Raw genomic sequence first — 20,330 nt, forward strand, 5'->3', positions numbered from 1 at the left:
AACCACAGACCTCTCTCTCCAAGCTAGGAATGACAGCACACAGCTGCGTGTGGGGAAGAGATGAGGGCTCGACTGAAACGATGATTTACACAGCACCAGAATGATTAAGCTAGTATGACTACAACTGAAGCTGGTCTTATAATGGCATTATGTGTGTAGCTGCATGGTTGCAGTGCACTACGAATGTGGACTAAAGTGGAGCTAGCCGGCCCATTAATTATTTGTGGATGACGTTTTAATGTCTGTCTCTCCAAATGGCGTACCCCCTCCGTCTGTCTTCAGGTGAGGAGCATACTGTGGGAATACAGCACTGTGCAAACTTCTTTGCTTGAAGTATTTTTTTCCCAGGAGTTTATGGTTGTTCATGGTTACGTCCCAAATTCAGTGCTCAACAAAAGACCATCTATAGTCTTGTGCAATGTACGTGTGTAAGTGAGTAGTAGTCTATGGTATGGTGTTATGTACCTCACAGTCTTCAACAACAATGAGGAAAGTATGTGTGGACACAATAAAATACAACATATTAAAGAAAACATCATGGAGTTTTGGTCTAAAAATAGCGTGCTGCCTGGTTAAAAAGTGCACAGAAACCTTGTAAACACCACAGACTGCCTTGTTTACACTGATAAAAGCCTGCCAACATGCTAACTGGCGTCTTTTGCTGATATTGTTGGTGATGTCATGCTGTGATGGCTTCCCTCACATTTTCCTGAGGTGTTCTGACCCATACCACAGAACAACATAACGCACAGCCTGGATAGCCAGTGGAAATGCCAGGTGTGTACTCCTGTCCTTCACATCACCACATTTCATCAAAACTAATTCAAATGATTATACTAAAAAGTATTGCTTATTAAAAACCAAATTATGCTAAAAACCAGCAAATAGTTTTACAGTATTGCTTCAAGCTGTAGTCAGCGCACCACATGCATCAAGCTGCAGATAATGTGCACTTGCTATTCAGAAAGACTTGTACATGATAACGTTCTTGAACTGTCCGGGCTGTGCAGCTGCAGTGGGCTGGTCTCTCATACTTCCCTTTTTTAAAACAATGAGCCGTTTGGAGGGGGAGGCCGGGGCCAGTGGTATAAATAGAGCTCTTACTCTTTGGCCCCGTGTGGGCCCAGAAAGGATCAGTTTCTGGGGTCAACGGCCTAAGCCCTACTGCCCAGCAACTCTGAAAATAGATGCACAAAAAAGTTATTGAAAGAAAGAGAGAAAAAAAATTTTTTGCGTGGTTTCTCTTCTGTCTCCAGACCTCTCGACACAGTTTCGGCTGACTATAGGTGAGAAGAGGACTTGAGCATGTCACATTTCGGTTTCTGATTGAAAGACGTGCCTCAAGTTCCTCTGTTTGAGGCCAAACCATTGCACTGAGCAGTAATAATACAATAAGATGCAGATACCCATGTCGATCGCAGCTCAAGCCAAGATTATTACTTAAGTCATGACATCTTCATTGTTACTAAATCACTCTTAATCAACAGTGCAGTTTATTTGAACCCAAGACATTTTAAGATAATAACACAAAGACTAAATATGAGGTGTAGGGATGTCCCGATCCGATATTTGGATCGGATCGGCCGCCGATATTAGCAAAAAATATGGGATCGGCCTGCACGGGCAAATCCCGATCCGGTCTCCCGATCCAGTTTGTTTTCAAAACTCCGGTCCGTGTTTTCCAGCGCACCGATGTAGGTAATCCATTCCAGTTTTTTTCAGCTTTCCCCCCCAAATCCGGTCCGCGTTTTTCAGCACACCTAGCGACCTGTCCAGCATCCCACTTGTCTGTGCATGTCCCACTAAGAATTTAAAGTTATCGAGCAAACATTTCATGTCACAGTTGAATTAATATAGCCTAATGTTAACCGCGACCCGAAAGTGTCCATGAGACCCTCTTACTATGGCTCTTATGCATGTTGCTGCTGACAGCTTTGCCTGTCTAACTAATGTTATCTCCGCGATTTAAGATTTTTGTGTAATGTATAGGCACAGCACGCACTTTAATTTCCCTATTTTTCAATCGCCTAGCCTAACAAAGCGATTTAATTTCAAAACTAACAACTAAGTGCACCTAGGCCTACAACTCTACACATCCAAAAGGGTAGAAGCTTCCAGTAGGCTATCATAACTTTTTTACCGTTTAGTCTGTGCATCGGGCGCAGCCCTACGACGATGTGAATTAGTGACAGCTGTTGTCGCGGTAAACCTAAGCTCCTGTCTCTAAATAGTGTAGATAGGCCTACTTGCTATGTTGCTTGATTTTCTGTAATAAATGCAGCCTGTAGCCTAGGTTACTTCAGCAAACCCAGACCAGTTGTGGCATCAGTTTAAGCTTTTAAAACGCAACAGTGAGAGGCTTTTAGCGCAGTCTCACTTATCATTGATGAGCACAGGAGCAGGCTGACACCTGAGCATGTTGAAATGATCACCTTTGTGAAGAAGAATCTCCACATCATGCTCAGACTGCAGCCAGCACCAAAAACAACAAAATAAGTACATATCTTTAATCTTTAATACATGCTTGGACCGGCCAGTATCGGTATCGGCCGATGCTAAAAGCTACAATATCGGTATCGGATCGGAATCGCAAAAAGCTGGATCGGGACATCCCTAATGAGGTGAGAAGCTGAAGAAGCTTCTTTAAGAATTCCCGTAAATTCAATTCACTGACCAGGTACACAATGACCAGATTTTCACTGCCCAAGAATTGACACGTCAGACAGAAGACTTGGCAGGTTGTTTAAATTTCACCTCCTGTCCTCAGACAACAAACCTCTGTTGTTTATAGTCACACTGAGGTCACAGACTAAACAAAAGCTTAAAACAACAGCTAATCCAGACAGTTGTGTCATTTTCAGAGTAAATACCAAAGTCTGATAGTATTTACAAACCCAATTAACTGCACATACAGCAGAGAGCCCTGATGAGTCTTTCTGGTAAAATCTTAATCAGTGGCTTGTGCGCTACTCATAGAATAAGCCACTATTTCCACTATTAGAAAGTGAGCAACATTCACTCATACCTCTGGCATCTGGTACTGAAAGAAAGGGTCAGAGGTTGAAATACTGAGACGCCCGTGACTAATATCCACCCTGCCAATCACGGCACGTCTAACAACATAAACACACTTCCAGTGTGTGCTAAGGCTAAATAATGGAATATGTACAGACTTGGGATGAGAGGAAATGGGGCAGAACATTGGACTCTTCTTAAAACATGCAAGTGTACAGTGGTCTCACCAACAAGGCATGCAAATTAGAACGCTGTGCTAAGTGGTGGCCCCAGGGTGTATCTTGAGACAGCTGTTGGCCTCAGCTTGCAAAAAGGGGGCCCCTGACAGCATCAATTACGTGTTCACACATATAGCTCAAATGACACACTTGGGTGCTTTCTCGGTAAGGACAAGTCCTCACCGTAATAAACTGACAGGAAGTTTTTAAAGGTACTACATGCAAGCATTGTATGTCTATCACTGGCAGCACAGGTTTCCACGGGACTCTACTGTGGAAACCTTCAATAAAGAGGAGTGTGGCTTGGTGGATTTTCTGTTAGTTCAATTAGTGACAGCTAGATCATAGCCAAAAGGAAGTAATGACAATTGAAATTCCAAATTGAAATTGAAACAACAGTTACAGCTACAGCTAAAGATGGGGAAAGATGTGATTGGATAACCTATTTTGTCATAACTTACGTGTATGAACTAGTCAGTGGAAACCTAAGCAGTCACAAAGGGCCTTTCTTGAGAGAAAAGCTGTAACCTGGAGGACCTGCCAGTTTAAATCTTAGAAGTTCCAATAATATATTTCTGATAAAAAATACATTTCTGATAAATCCTTACCAACATTCTAAACCAAATTAAAACACAGTCAAGCATTTACTGATCATCCACAGTAGTAGAGATGATCAATAAACACATTTGAGTACAGACCTCTGCAATGGGGGTTCTCATTAGAGTGTAATATGTTACCTGATAGAAACTTGTGGTTATGGGAGAGGTCCTCCCGTTTGAAAATGGCAGTCTGGGGTCTCCTCGTTTCACTGCAGAGAGAAAGAGAGAGAGAAAAATGTAAAAGTGATATTGTGTTTAACACAGCTTACAATACAGAGTGTATGAACGTCTTTCCTTCATGTACGGAAACTAATCAAGTCTAGAAGCAATAATTTATCATGGTGATATCTATTAACAGATCAAAACCTCAGCAGACAGCTCGATGAAAATTCAGTCTGCACTGTCTGTCTTGATCGAGATAACTGAAAGCTTCCCCCAGTGCCGAAGTACTGCTGATAAATGACAAGCAGTAAGGGGAGAGTTGGTATGCACACCAAGAATAAGGGGTGAAAAGCTGATAGGGATTACATGCAGAGTGCAGTCATAAAACTTACACCAGAGTAGGCAATGCCACATCTCCTGGAGGGTCAGATAAGATCTCCCTGGTCTCTAGACTTACATGTTTAGCGCCAAAAACAAATCTTTGCCCTCCCATGCAAAACTTAAATCCACAACATCAGTCATCACTAAAACACCTACATGCAGAAATGGGTAAACACCTACTTAAAAGGGTAAGAGGCAAAGCTTATTCTTTCTTTAATATCCATCTGCAATGCAGTCCAAACTTTTCGAAGCCATGTTTTAAAAAAAAAACAACAAAAAAAACAATCAGAGTGGTCTCAAGGGGCTGGTAGCGTTGCACGGGATTCCCCCACCCAAAGCAAATGATGCATACACCGGTCAGTTTTGTTATTTCTTTTATGGAGAGCGGCGAGACTGAAGAGCTGGGGATGAGTGTGAGTAATGTTCAGCTGAGCTGTGTGTAACGCTGGGCACGTCCCACTCCGGTAATGCTGCAGACCTGCTGCAGCTCACTTACTCACTCTCGCACTCACTTCCTGGAGGGAGGGGCAGCCTAGAACGTCACTACTGTGTAAGAGAACGTAGAGCCTCTCCCATTACCGACACATACAGTCCACACTCACACACACACACACACACACACACACACACACACACACACACACACACACACACACACACACAGACACACGCTCATTCACTCACTATTTGAGTGAAAAATGCACTCAATTCATATACTTTATTGGTATGACCATTTAATAACAAATAGTATTGCCAAGGAATAGAATGTACAGAAATATAGCAAGCCTCAAAACATAAAAATACAGAATATAATATGTGTAGTTAAATCATAAGCTCTTGGTCTCATTCTCTGTCTCGTAAATAAAAGTACACCCTCTCTTTCACATGCACATGCACACATACATATTCACACCACACACGTACAGGGTTTCAAAAGCACTGTTGCATCTTGCATGTCCTCTGCAGCCTTCCCCTTAACTGATGTCAACACCTAAAACCTCACTCTCCTTTTCACTTCTCCCCGCGTGAACCGAATTCTTTTCTGGTCACTTGTTGTCAATCAACACAGTCCCCGAGCAGTAAAAGCGCCTGTGAATTTTATTTTGGCCCTGCGTTATCACTCATTCCATTGCCCATGAAATAACATCTCGAGCCTGGTGATGTCACTGCTGCCGCCGCGGCTGCAGCTATTTTCTGCTCCCGTCTAGGTGAAGTGTCAGGATTCAAATTCTGGGCAGACAGTCTCTCAGGCCATACGGAATGCTTTCACAGTAGTGGCAGAAGCTCTCTCTCTCTCTCTCTCTCTGTATCTCTCGCTCGCTCGCTCGTTCACTCACTACCTCAGTGAGTCATGATGTCATTTCCTGTCTCGAAAGCCTCTGCAATGCCATAAAAGGGAATTTTAGCTATCTGGAGAAGCACACGGAGCACAGAGTGCAGCGCAACCAGCTGGCTCTCCCACAGCTGGGAGCTCTGCATCCGGTGCAATTAGACTCAGTAGAGGGACAGGAGTGTTTGTTTAGCTCCAGAAAAAAAAAAAAACAAGGAAAATAAAACATGGAAGCTGTCTAAGGCAAAACATGTGCATAGTTGTAGACAGAAAGAGGGAAAGACAGAGAGTAGTTCATCACAAAAGGAGATCAAGTTGAACGGTGTAATGTTAATGCATGTCCACAATGTTTGTTATGACAATGATAAAAGAAAATCTATACACATGACTTTCTTCAAACGTATTAAGAGCAAGATTACAACTGTCTGGAATGTTTTCCTCACAAGAATGTCCAACTCTGTGAAAAGGAATTCCCACTATCAAAATCCAACTGCCATTTACCACAACCACATATCCCTAGTAGTTCCCTGTTGTGTTGTACAGCAGAAGTGAAAGACCACACTGCGGACCCTTCCTCGAGCTGCACTCAGCCCATCCTGAGTGAGAGGAGAGGAAGTCCGAACTGGGCTCCTCATAACCTCCCAGCTTCCACACAAACAATCTGGGGGCTGGTGGGGGGTGGGGGCTTGGCTTGGGTAGGGGTTGGTCTTCCAAGAACCAAACAGCCCACAAAAGCATTAATGGACAAAACAGGGCACTCATTCTCTGACCAGTCCAGCATGTCCTGTGTTGGGTGCCGCTCATACTCTTTTGGGTGGAAACTAATGGTGGGGGTGGGAGGTTAAAGAGGGTTGGGTCTGAGACAGGATGCACTACTATGAATAAAGCAATTGTTACTTTACATGAGCATGAACAATGATTGACAAATTCTTTAGTGCTAGACATCATAAAGAACCATGGGCAATATAGAATTGCATAATAGTTTTGCTTTCATTTCATTTATATAGTGTTATTCCCTTGGACACTTGGACCTGATTGCGGTACAGACACTACGGTCTACATGCAGCAACCCCCCCAACAACCAATTTTTTTTTGGGTACAAAAACCTGAGAGGGGTCTGACAGACTGACTCCAGCAGCAGTGGCTGCAGACAGACTGCTGGTCAGGCAGGGTCGGGTGTTTATGTTTTTATTCCTGACCGCTCCTATCAGTGACGATATGAAAATACAGCGGGCGAAAGGCGAGACGCCCCCACCCCCCTCTCTTTTCACACCCCGGTAACTGTATCTAAGCAGGCGCCAGGGTGTGAGCAGGGCGGCAGCCAGGACAGGAGGGACGTCCGCCCGTCCTTTCGCAGCATGCGAGCGGCTAATTAGGCAGGAAGAGGGGAGCTGATGCTGTAATCAACATGCACAGCACTGTACGCCAAGCCCCTGAGGGGGCCAGCAGGCGCATTAGCCCCCATTAGTATGGGGCCTCTGAAGACGCCTGGGCCTAATGTGAGGAGCTGAACCCTACTTTTCACTTCCAACGGGCCAAGCAGGACGCTCTGCCACTTCTGGAGCTCGTGGCAACAGTACTGAATCTGCAAGAAAAACTATTTCCTTTTTGCCTCGCTTCCATTCATTGAGTACTTATTAAGTGTTCTCCGCAGGTTTTGCTACTGACTATTTACAGACCTCCAAAACATTTGGCTAAAGTTTCTTGAATAGTTGAGGCAGAGAGGGTTGAAGCGGAGCGGTCAGTAATCAAGGATCTTTGGTTGAAGAGTAGGTGAACTGTTGTCAGCCATTTGCATAGAGTTTGACTATTTCATCACAAAGGGTTTCAATGTCTCTACAACTATTAAGGACTTATCTGATCATTTCTGTGTGCTCTTTGATGTGGCTATGTCTACACACCGTCTGAACAGATCTATGAATTTATTTACAATTATTTACTATTCTTTGCTTTTGTTTATGTAATGCACATTATATAACCCATGTGTAAGAAATGCACTATATAAATAAACTTGCCTTCTCTTGCCTTGCCTACCAGTAGAACATCAAATGCCAACATTAGCCAAATACTGCCTTGGCTAGTTTAAGATATAAAAAGTTCCATGACGACACAGAAAGTAGGTAAACAGTCTTGGCCACCATTCAACCGTTGTAAGGTTTAACCTGACGTGAGCGGGAGGGTGGCCAAGTCTTCCCTGATATGATACACAGGGAGGGAGGGCTGGATGACTTATTTCCTTCACTCGGATCTCCTGCCTGGCTGGACGGACGGCCAACCAGCTGCTAAATTCAGCACCGCTTTAAATCACTTCACGGAAGGCAGCCACATTCCGCTTACAAAGGGTCATTCTGGGGTCATTAGATAGACATCACACCGCCCCCCATCCCAAACACACACACACACACCAAAACATGCTGGTGTATCGGCCCTCATTTAATATGGTGACGTTTTCACTGTGCACCTGTCTCCCTTTAAGGACACGGTCTCCCTGAGTGTTTTCTTTATATATTGCTGCAATATTGTTGAGCAGAAGTTAATGAATGACCTTCACCATGGAACTAAAGTATGATTCCAGCTGCTCAAGCCGGCTGATGAGAAACATTCATCTTTAAAGCAAATATTGAAGGAAAAATTGGGGGAAAAAAACATTAATGTCAAGACAGGGTATTCATTCCAAATGCAGATGGAAAAAATTATGAAGGGGCCAGACGGAGATCAGTAGCTGAAAAGGTCATATATTTGTCTTTAAAAAGTCATTTTAAAAGTCATTACACATTTTATGGATTGGCAGCGGTCAGAATAGCCAGACCAGAACGTTGTTCTCTCGAGGTTTCAGGTCACACCATGATGACTCACCAGTGCACTACCCCATGGCAGCCATGACACCGAGATGCTGTACATCTCAATCAAGCTGCCTGCGCACTTAATTAGGCCGGTTTACCATCTCCGCCGTCCGGTGTTCCCACATCTGACTGCAGTCAGCAGAAAGGGAGTGTCAAGGTTTTCCGCTCATGATTCTTCGAGTCGTGGAAAAATGACTCATTTGTCAGATTTCTTGCAATCCAGAGGCACCATGCGAGTGTTCAAATAACTCATCCGGGGCAGAGAAGATGGTGTGTTTTTGTACGGTCGCTAAGAGGAACCTATGACAGCGGCCGCCACTCCCCGAGTGGACAACAGGCTCTCTGCCAGTGGATCATAAATAGCCCATGCCTGACACAGCCCAATGCAGCCAGAGTCTCACAGCCTGAACTGAACTACAGTCAGTCAGGCACTCCTCCCCAAAACAAGTTCTGCTCTCCCACAGCAAAGTCCAAGAGCGAAAAGGAATTGACAAAAAAAAGAGAAAGATACCACAAGGTCAAGCTGCAATGTGAAATATGCGAGTGTGTCCTAGTAAACAATGCGACGTGGTCAAGTGCATATTTTACCTTCAGAAACAAGTCAAGCATATTGCAAAACACATGCACATGTGCCCATGCACATGTGCCCAATTCATCAAAAACTGACAAAAAGGATCATGCTCCTACCCTTGACACCAACATTACGAGTTCAATTCCAGGTGTTCCAGGCACACATTAGCAATGTCAGAGACTTCATTCTCCAGAGTAGCATGAGTTTGAAGCCATTATGTTTAATGTAAAATAATTACATTGTGTTTCTTTAATATAGCTACGCAGATCCTAAACCAGGGTCTATTGCTTAAAATGAGAAAAATACTGTTCAAAAGAAACTGTACTGACAGTTTCAAGTTACAACAATTGTCAAGTTACACAATCACCCAGGGAAACAAGTCTGGAGCTGCTCTGCTCTGCTTTACAACATTTCGCCTCAGCGGATCAACCAATCAATATGGGCCTTCATATAATGACAGCGTGAGCTGTATTCCATGACCTGTATGATTTCAATGGCCAAGGTCAGCACGCAGCATATAGAGCATTGTGTTTCAAAGCAGGGAGTATGGGTGTTTTGATGGATGATGTATGGAAGTTGCACGGTTGCAGACAGAGAAACCTCTTGACAGTGAGACTCTTGCATGCAAGCTGCCAGTACATGTCTGTGCTTTCTGCCAGAGATTACGCAAATCCTTGTAAACAATGTTGGCCATGCGGTTGAGAAACGGGTGGCTTAGCTCTCAGTCTGGGGAGAGAAGGATGGAGAACATCGGTATGAGGCCAAATCCGGAGACTAATTAAAATCTGTGTTTCTGACTGCATGTGTGTCTCCAGAAAATCTCCTCCAAAGAAATAATGAATCGTGATAATGCAGTGCTGATCCTGGGCCAATCCATTAGCTGGATGTGAAGTGTGAAAGTGCAAGAGATCCTGGTCATTTGCTTGGATGATTTTCTGCTGTTATAATGGGAAAGTACTTTTCCTTTGAATTTGCAGCTTGTAGATATAAAATGACACAACATATTTCTTCCAACAGCTGTGCGTCCAAGTTGTGTGTTAATTGTGTTCTGGTGACAATGTTTGAAACGGTACCATAACACTGTGGTCGGTTTACTTTGGCTCAACTGCAAACACCTAAAATATGTGGGAAACACTAAAATCCATCTTCAGACACAACAGTAAGGCCAAGTCAATATGACTATGATGAGGGGATGGTGTCCAGTAACACTTAAAATCTTTCTTTTCCTGTGAACATCTGTGTCTAGTATGATTCTGCTTTATCTGGATAGATTCACTGAAACCAGATATCTTCTAAAGGGTCCCATATTATTATTCACATTAACCAGTAAATGCATTTGAGTTCACCATGGTTTCTAGCTAAAGCTACAAAACCTACCCACCACCATTTATCCATCACCTTTTGTGTTGCTATCCTGTATGGTCCCTAATACACATGTGGCAACAGTGTAACATTTTTCTGTAAGGTAAGCAACACAGCCTTCTCTGTCTACCTACATAACTAGACACAAGCATAGACACCCTGCCAGTCACTGTAATTACAACCATAGTCCTGATGATGCCTAAGCAGGCAGTCCACTTGACAATCAGCCAGTCGTAATCTGCCCTCTTTGCTTTCCCCACTCAGTCTAGTCATTTCCTTGACCTACTGGTCACTAAAGGACAGCGTTCGAGGGAGAGCTGGTTTGCATCACTTGACCTCCCGCCCTCGCCTATCTCTGACCACAGGCTGTGTCATCGCATGTCTCCCAGGGAGCCTATCTAACCGAACTTCATGGCAATCAGCTCACCAAGGCAGGACGGCGGACAATGCGATTATTAATAATATGACTTTATCTCTGCAGGCCAGAGGAGCAGAATGTTGCCATCACATCAGGAGAAGCACCACCATTCATTCATCGGGCTCCACCACATGGAAGTCATGGGGCTAATTTCCGTGTATATTTACAAAACACACAAGGCTGGCGTCTTTTGGTCTGTCCTATCTGTTGTAACAAATGTGCACATTGAAAATATGGGATGGGCAGGGGAGGTCCTACTTGGTTAACGCAACACAAACAGTGGATATGGACAGGTATCTCAAGGTTTACCTCGAGCAAACATCTGGGCATTTCACATCTGTTAGAGTTCTGGATTTGGACCAAAATCCAAACTGTTAAACTTCATAGCATTTATCTCACATTTTCAGCGATCCAATTCACAGTAGGAAGTCTACACAAGAATCATTAGTACATTCTCTATGCATACACGCACCATAAAAGTGCCACTACAAAGAAGAGTCATGCATTTAATTTCCCTCCACAACTTTACCACATTCACTCCACAAACCCAGCTGCGGTGCATGACTGCGAGCGATATCTGGGTAAAGGGGGTTTTTCCGGTCTCCTGGTGCACACACCAGACCCATATGTTGTTCCCAGCTCGAGCCCCAGCACCATTAAACTGTGACTTTCGCCACTCCAGTGTGAAGCCCACCAAGGCCACTCCAGTCTGCTCCCTCAGTCTCCTGCTGACAGCGGATCTGCAGGGGCTTTGATGGCTTTAACACGGGGGGAATGTAAGCAATAGTCCTCGAACATCTGCTTGATCGGTCAGATAAATCCGTGGCTTTAATCTCTTTCTCTCTGTACACATTCAAATGTAGAATGCAGGGTATCTGCCGTGCATAGCACAGTAATCGGCTGAAAAGCAAAGAAAAGTGGGCTTGTCTATGTTTAAAAAAGGGAGGCAGTCCAGTTCAACTCAGGAAAGGCTGTTGACAAGAGTGATGTCTTTGACGCATACTCTGCATTTTCAAGCAGATACGCAAAACTGAGCTTCACCATCTCTTCAGTTGGCAGTGCAGTGCACCAACAATTAAGCTTTGCAAAAAGTTTCAACTGAATAGCCATCTGTTTAACAAAGACAGTTTCGTGTCTAGATAACTGCTTGTGGTGAGTCACTGTGCTACTGCTCTGGTCCAATTCATAAAATGTAATGAGCTAAATCCTTTGAGTTTCAGCAGAAGGTTCCCTGCTCTGAAATTTCCAGTAATTTGAAGTTTAATTTCCACAAATCAACCTGGCATTAAAATCACCAACACCTTAAAAAATTCAGTAAACTTCAAAGGCCAGCCAGGCCCTTGAAACAGACCCAGGTCTGTTGAATCTGCTGGAGTGAAAATGTATAGCAAGGAAGTAAACACACACACACACAAACACACACACACACACACACTCCTTCCCAAGCTGCAGCTCCTTGGTGGAATTCCGTCCCGCATTCTTTCAGAATTCCTCCAGTGATTCTCCATGGACCTTTGGCCAGTGAGGTTGAGAGGGAGGGCCGCCGTGTCTCCTTCACAGGGCCGTAGGGGACGACCCAGAGGAATACACTCATCTCACACTCCCTAAAGGCCTAGGGCCAGAGGGACCTCAGTAGGAAACTGGGAACTTTAATTAGAACTACAGAGGGAGGATGTGACATGGACCATCAAGAAACCAGTTGCATCAGTTGTTGTTCCATATAGGACAAGAGGCACGGTAGATGAGCATTAATTAAAGTAATTCAATTAATTAGAGTATAAATAACATACACCATTTACGTATGCATGCATCTGTATATGATATGTTTTTATATAAAGGAAATCAAACTTTTACATAAGTCTGAAGCTTTGGGTGTAGGTTTCCTTGCTGGGGAGGAGTATCCAAAAAGTTTATTTTTGAAATGGTGGAGCCAAACTGATAGGATGCCAGCCAAGCAGCAAAGTGTTTACATTGTGGGCCTCGGGCCCCGGAGTTACAGATCTGGCATGCTTGGGTAGAGAGTGACCGGGCCTCTGAAGAATTCAAAGAATTACTAAAGAGTAAAACCCACCCAAGTAATTGTGCTGGGAACAACATGTGTGCAACTTTGCCTAAAAGGTGTCTATAACAAACACTTAAATACATCTATTTGATGTTAAACACAAAAGAATCTTTTTTATGTAATATTTGACAATTATTAATCTAGAATATTTGGATGAGCTTTTCATTTCACCTCACAAAATGCATCCTAATGTGATTAGGCAGAGAAAGCCCACTCATTTTTCTAGTATTAGTTATAATAAGAGACTAGCCAAACAGACCACACTGACAGAGATTAAAAATGATGGCTCCCTATGGGCAAATTGGTTCATTTCATCGCAAACAAAGCCATGGTCAGCTGCAACAATGGGGCTCTTTTACCACACGCTGAGAATGACCAGTCAGAAGGAAGCCTCGCGCTATAGCATGAATAGCACTAGCTACTTAGCCATTAATCCAATTACACTGTGACATGTTGTCATTCTTCCTTGGCCTCCATGTGCAAAAAGAGAGTCATGGCACTAAACAAATCGAGTTCACCTTTGTAGCCCACACACAAGGGCTGTCTCCAACCTCTGTGAAGTTCATTAATAAGGTGGTAAAAAAACACACATGCTAACTCCATGGCGAAATGGAGAAAAGAGAGATAATAATGACTGACATATTACAAACTACATTCACTTCTGCTTACTTACTGTGCAGTGAGAGCTATAAACTTGAATGATATAAAACACTTCTATTTTGAGGTCAGTTCTAATGATCACAGCACATTCCAAACCCTAAAATGCTGACACTAGTCCATGGTGTAGATGTGATTGGTCTGAATGTAAACTGGCTGGAATTGAACCATGTCCTGAATCACAGAGAAAATAAACAAGAATCCTGAATGAGGAGGACCCTGCAGAACATCTACCGTGACAATGAAGTTTGCGGACACCGCAAAATACCAGTTTTAACAAGAGCTCTTTTCTGAGCCTGTAGGGCAGAAAAACAAACGATCATCAGACCTGAATCTGCCTTGTTAAGACCTTGTACAGCGTCTTTCGCAAAAAGTGGCAGCTCAGTGACAGTAAGTGGCAGCAGTCTTGTGCTGACAGGGCTGGTGTTGTAGAGACGGTGTAACACTGCAGTGCTCAAATCCTGATGGCAAATGCCAGCAATATATAAGGGAAGAGCCTTACTGAAGATAATTTACGGTCCACCATTTTTCCGCTCACACTGATACCTGCTTTTTGCAGTACTTCTTTGAGGAAGTATCTGCTTGATAGTGAGAAAAGAAAAGTGCAAAGCAATTGAGGGCTGCATGAATAATGGCAGGATATACATGCCACAACAGATGGACAGAGGGGGAAGAGAGACGGACTGGGAGAGAGAGATTAGAAGAGACCAGAAGAATGAGAGGAGGGGGCGAAAGGATCCCTGTTTGTTCATACCCATCTCAAAAGAGGAAGTGGAGAGTTCCGATATTTTCACATCATCAAAACAGCTTTCAAAATTACAGCCTACAACACTTGATGAGCAGCTGCTTCTTCACAGACCAAATACCTCAAATTAAAGTGAGCACAATTATCGTCCGTGACACCACCAGTAAATGCGTGTTGCTTGCTCTCGCTAAATGTGGGTCAAGGACAAGAACAAGAACTACCATTGGTGCACAGAAAATCTATTCAAAGCTGGGCTGTGTATAAACAGAACGCCATTTAGTGACAGCAGAAATAAGCCAGAGTGAAGGCAAAACCTGCGGTTCAATTACTTCCCTTACACTGAAAAAGAGCAATCAAAAAAATAAAAGCTCTCCCCATTATAAACAATTCCAGGGGAGTATTTCAAAGTGAATATATCTGTTGTTGCGGCCCTTCAGTTTTTCAGAACACTGCTTGCAAACAAAATGGCTTATCTTAGACTGGGCCATAATATTTCACTTTCACTCAAAACTTTTTTGGAATTCATCTCTCTTGAAAGGACAGCTCCTTGTAAGGCAAAATAAGTTTGGTGAGGGAAACGACTCAAACACTGGTGTGTTGGTACCAAAGAGGGTTGAAGCAGATCTTTTTTGGTAGAATGGGCTTGGTTTGTACTACGAGCTCCATCATGCCAGTGCTTGACAAGTTGCTACCATATTAAGAACAGACAAACAGATATAACTGACATTTACTAGGAGTAGACAGCAATGAGTCAGAGGATTATGACTAGAAGGGTGATATTTACAAAGACTATAACCTGTGTTGTTCTTCAATACTTTGCAGTAATATCCAACTCATTCTTTCCAAATACTGTGGTGACCAGGTCATGTTTTTCCCTTTTAAACGCTAAACTGAACTACTAGAATTGCTAAAAATATTGGGTTTGGCCAGCAACTCTGTTCATACTTGGGTCTCAAATGTTTCAGGGGGGCAGTGCTTAGACTGAGTCAGTGCGGCTTGATTCCAACTGTAGCAATGACACAACTGCCCAGCAATGCCAGAAATCCTACATGGGCCATAAGCTCCTGGCCAAACACAGGAGAGGAATGTCTTTTGTGTATCTTTGGTAGTGTTGCTTCGTGTAAACCATCACTTGGAGAGAGATGAGGTAGGGCAGTGGATGACGCTCTCAGGGCATATGTGAAAAGGCAAGGATGACACAAACCAAGGCAGAAGCATTAGCATATAGCAAATGAGGTGGTGAGGGAGTTCATGGCCATAACTCTATTACTAGAGGAAAAACTGGCTGCTTATTGCTTTGGAGAATTTATTTATATCAAATAAAAATCTCTTTCCTACCACCACAACATTTATGCTTATGGTGTTTAGCAGATGTCTTACTCTTATTACATTGGGAACTATTACATTTCTGAAAAACTAATAGAGTCTACAATCCAATCTATGAAACCTTCATCATGGCATTTAAAGTAAATGCTATAAGTTTGAACTAAATGAGAGGAAAATGCTTATTTTGTTAGGCATGTTCTCCACACTTCTCCATTTTGGAGCTTGAAATAAAAAGTACAGAGTGCAGACAACGCTCCTGAAAATAAACTACTGAGCTCCATGTAGTTAACATACACACACACACCCATCCTGTTCATATATAAAATATCAAACATGCTTCCACTCACTGATGTGAATCACATTAGATCCCTCTACAACAGCAAGTCCGGTTGTAGTATCACACGGATGATCTAAAGCCAACTGACCTTGATTAGCTTTTACACATTTTGAGCCTATTACATGGCAAGGGAATCCGCCCGCACTCCCAAAACAAATGATTTCTTGCGCCACAGTAATAACATTGGCGTGGCGCTTTGACCAAATATGGCTGGCTCGCAAACACACTGGGAAGAGGGCGGCCTGCTGCACCTTGAGACAAACCACACGTCCAGATCTCCTAAATGGGAATGCGGCTGGGCCAGGGCATGCACAGTGCTCGCATAAATCCAACCACTGCAGGGGCTTCCAGCCTTTCTCTCAGCTCAAACCGCTTCTACCATACTAGGGCGAGAGAGTACGTGAGATGAGAGCACACCAACTGCAAATGCTGGCAATGTGGTCCTGGCAAACAGCAGATAAATTGACGATTGATATGGTTTGTATTGAAATTAATCTGCTGATTCAGAATGATGCATGTGCTGCAACTTGACCTCTGTTTATCAATACTGAATGCAACGGGCACAGTTGTGGCAGTTTGTTATGGGGACAGAGACTAGAGAGAGGTCTACCGAGATAATTGAGTCTTCTGTTGTACACAAGATGCTCCTTATAGTTTCTCACCATTGTTGGGGTCAGTGACACACCCAGTGACCTCCCTTATGGGGCATCCATAACCCCTGTCCAAAGAAAACATCCTGTGGCTGTCTCTTTCCGTCTCTTTTCACTCTTCCCTTCTGTGTCTTTCTTTTTTCCTCTCTTCATACATCCAAAAACACTTTACGCCAGACCCACTGTGTACTTACCGTGTATAAATACATGCGGGTCGCCACCACTACTTACTGTAGAACACGGTGAAACCTATCCCCATTCATATTCTCAACAGTTAACATTCGGGCCATATATAGTTTAATAACACACTCTGCCCAAACACATACGAAAAAGGTCTGATAAGGTTTGCATATGGATGAAAGACAGGGTGCTGCTGAGTCAACAACTGAAGGAATGATGGTGGCTAAATTAGGACTGAATACACCCTTTTTCAATTAACTGTCTGAATGAACTGTGACTAAGGCACCGATGAGGACAGAAGTTTATATTTGTATAACTGGTGAGCCATGCAGAACTTTAGGTTAGTCATCCATCCATTTCCATTCATCCATCCATATTACATTAACAAACAAACCACTACACACACACACAGACACACACAGACACACACAGACACACACAGACACACACAGACACACACAGACACAGTCTCTGCCACACAAGAGAGTACCCTGATTAGCCTGACTATATCAGTCCTCCAGGTGATGGAGGAGGTACAATATGATCAGCTGTTCCACTGTTGTTCGAGTGAAACAACAGTGCTGTAGTAATGCAGCATTGTAGATCATGGAAAACAGCATCATGTGTTCGAAGCTCACATCAAATGATAAGGCCAGCCGACTGGCTGGAAAATAAGATGGCTTTCACATGATTGGTGCTTTCATGTAGGCGATACATGTGATGGAGCAGAAAAAAGAAGAATTCCTCTAGTGCAAAAATGCAGGGGAAACGAAGCCATGACCTCACAGTTGAGAAATACGAGAGAAACTTTTGGAAGAAAAAAGTACATGAAATGTACCACTTGTAACATGTGGTTAATGGAGATTACTCATCTGTAAAAATGACCACTAGTGATCACAGTGGAACGACAGGGAGGTGGCTGGGACACAGTGTTACTGTGACAACAGAACATCCGCAGAAAGGGAACCATACAAGTCAGGAGTCAGTGAGAAAGCAATAAGTTTCCAGTTTCAAAAAAAGCCCATCCTCTAGACATCATACAGAACATCCTCTTTCCTTGCTGTCCTTCAGTTCTGTCTCCAAGACTTTGGCTTCTAGCATTAAAAAAGCTTTGTTTGATTGCAATGAAAGATCCAGCTCTGTTAAGTTTTTTTTTGCAGCCTCTAGCCAAAGAGACAACCTCACATGAGTTAGTGCTAGCAGTTACTCAAAGGACTCGTATCCCGCACCTGAAACGTTAAACGAATTTTCAAAAACAACAAAGGCTCGGATTGTAAGAAATCACATTTGGGAAATATCCTTTTCTTCCCGTTTTGTTCCTTTAGCGCGTCTTTTGTTTTTCATGAAAACATCAACGTGCAAAAACTGCAGTACGACTAGTCTCAACTGGCAGACCCATCGGGAAAGGTCAACTTCAAAAAGTAAAAGTGCAAAATATTATGACTGGCATTAGCTTCCAGCTGCTGGAAATACTTCAAAGGCCAGAGTCATGTCTCCAATCCTAACGGCCTTTCCATGGGAAGGGGCAGCCTAAAACCTTTAGAGCAAACACAGGTAGACCATCAGACCATTAGCATACATTAGAGTGTGTGTGTGTGTGTGTGTGTGTGTGTGTGTGTGAGTTGGAGAGAGAGGGAAGGAGAGGCTGGGATCAGACTACACAATATTTTTGCCTTTCACGATGGACACTATGTCAGATTTTAGATTAGGCAATCCTAGTGCCATATATTCATGCCATGTCTAGGTCGGGACACTGGCAACAAGTATGACCCTCACCAATCATCATTTATGCTCTTGCATGCCATCGGGACAGGAGGAAGATCAAGAATTTGTTTGATGCTGGCTGTCTTGAGTACTGAAGGGAAAGAAAAAAAGATTGTGAACACTTTCCTGGGTGTCACAAGGACAGTATGGGTCATCTACAGTACCCCTCAGAGAAAACTTGAGGTCACAAATGCATTGCATGTCAAGAAAGTTCCATCACCTTTCCTCTTTGTCATTGTTCCACCTGACAGCAACGACAACATCCCTGTCTCTTATGTTTACATATGCACACACCACATATCTAGTGGACAATGTCAATGTACACATGAAATTACAAACTCCATAAAGCTATTGCAATGATTATGCCACACTGCAAGGTCAGTGAATCTCGACTCCCCGACCTCAACCCTGATACCCCCCTCCACCACCACCACCCTCAGTGAGGGCAGTAAATCACCAGCGCCTCCTGCCCTTTACCTCTCGTCTCAAAAGGAGTCGGCCGGGTCCTGCGGTAGCAGCACCCAGACTCACTCTCAGACAAAGGAGGCCTTCATTCACCTCCCAGCCCACTACAATACAACACAGTGTGCTATCAATGGCAACCTTGTTGCACCAGACAAGGGCGACTGAAGAAGGAGGGTAGTATGGGGTGGGGGGTGGGTTGGTGCAAAAGGCTGGTGCCCTGCTGTTCTCCAGCTTGACTGGGCACCATCATAATAGCGCAGTAGTGTCTCTCAGTAGTTACTCCTTGTAGCCAAGTCAAGGTCTTTCACGCCAAGTGCTTTCACACCATCCATATAAACCCATAACAAAATATTATGCAACACTATCAGCTTGTACACACACACACACACACACACACACACACACACACACTGCAGCAGTAGTGAAGTAATTGCCAAATTATTAGTTCAGTAACAGAGATGTAAAACAGCATTAGTATGGTTTTGTCTAATTGCATCAATGATGGTGCTTCGGCATGAAAGTTTTCGCTGCAAATGTAATTCAACACTATTAACAAAACTGGTAATTAGTGCTATGTTTTGGTTGTTGATATTGTTGTTTTGTTGTTTATTATGATGGCGGGCATTGTGTGGTACATGACATGACTGCAGGGAAAAGAGATATTATTGGAAGTGTACTCTCCCAGCAGTAATGACTAATGGCATATGGGGCATCAGCAATAATCAATACTACTACAGATATGATGTGCTACATCACAGGATGGAAATGCACCAGACCATGATCCACATAACACAGAAGATAGAACATCGCAAAGATAGCCTACACTGTTATATAATTTCTCATCTAAAGTATGAAGTGCTCTACAAGTCAGCTGGTAAGAGAAAAATGCAATTCCCTGCAATTCTCTGCATCCATCCTACGATAGCAACAAACAGGAGAGCATACCAACTATCAAATGATATTTACCCGTTAGCATCAACCTTTTTTACAATAACAGGTCGATAGAGTACTGCCCACCATGACTAGACTCGCATATTCCATGGCAGTGACTCCTCCTGAGCCTTAGCAAAGTCTATGACAACTGAGCAGTGAACAGTCTGCATGGATGTGATTTCCAATGCCAGACAAGACATAATTGAACTGAATAGTCTTCCAAGCACCCTCGAAAAAAGCCCTCAGGCGGGATGAGACCCAAAAAACACGGCCATAAGTGAGCTACTCCAACTCGGTACTGTATGTGGTGTG

The 20,330-nt window shown here is 43.5% G+C and overlaps 1 protein-coding gene across 3 annotated transcripts in view; it reads right to left on the reverse strand.

Annotated features, from left to right (window-relative positions):
- Positions 1 to 20,330, reverse strand: part of LOC125304405 (talin-1-like) — a 70,262-nt gene that overhangs the window by 48,188 nt on the left and 1,744 nt on the right. For all 3 annotated transcript variants that reach the window (XM_048258645.1, XM_048258646.1, XM_048258644.1), the window contains exon 2: positions 3,971 to 4,041. The gene's annotated coding sequence lies outside the window, so the exon portion shown is untranslated. The remainder of the gene's footprint in view (positions 1 to 3,970; positions 4,042 to 20,330) is intronic.

Source organism: Alosa alosa, chromosome 12 (assembly GCF_017589495.1).
Source record: "Alosa alosa isolate M-15738 ecotype Scorff River chromosome 12, AALO_Geno_1.1, whole genome shotgun sequence".
Lineage (NCBI taxonomy): Eukaryota > Metazoa > Chordata > Actinopteri > Clupeiformes > Clupeidae > Alosa > Alosa alosa.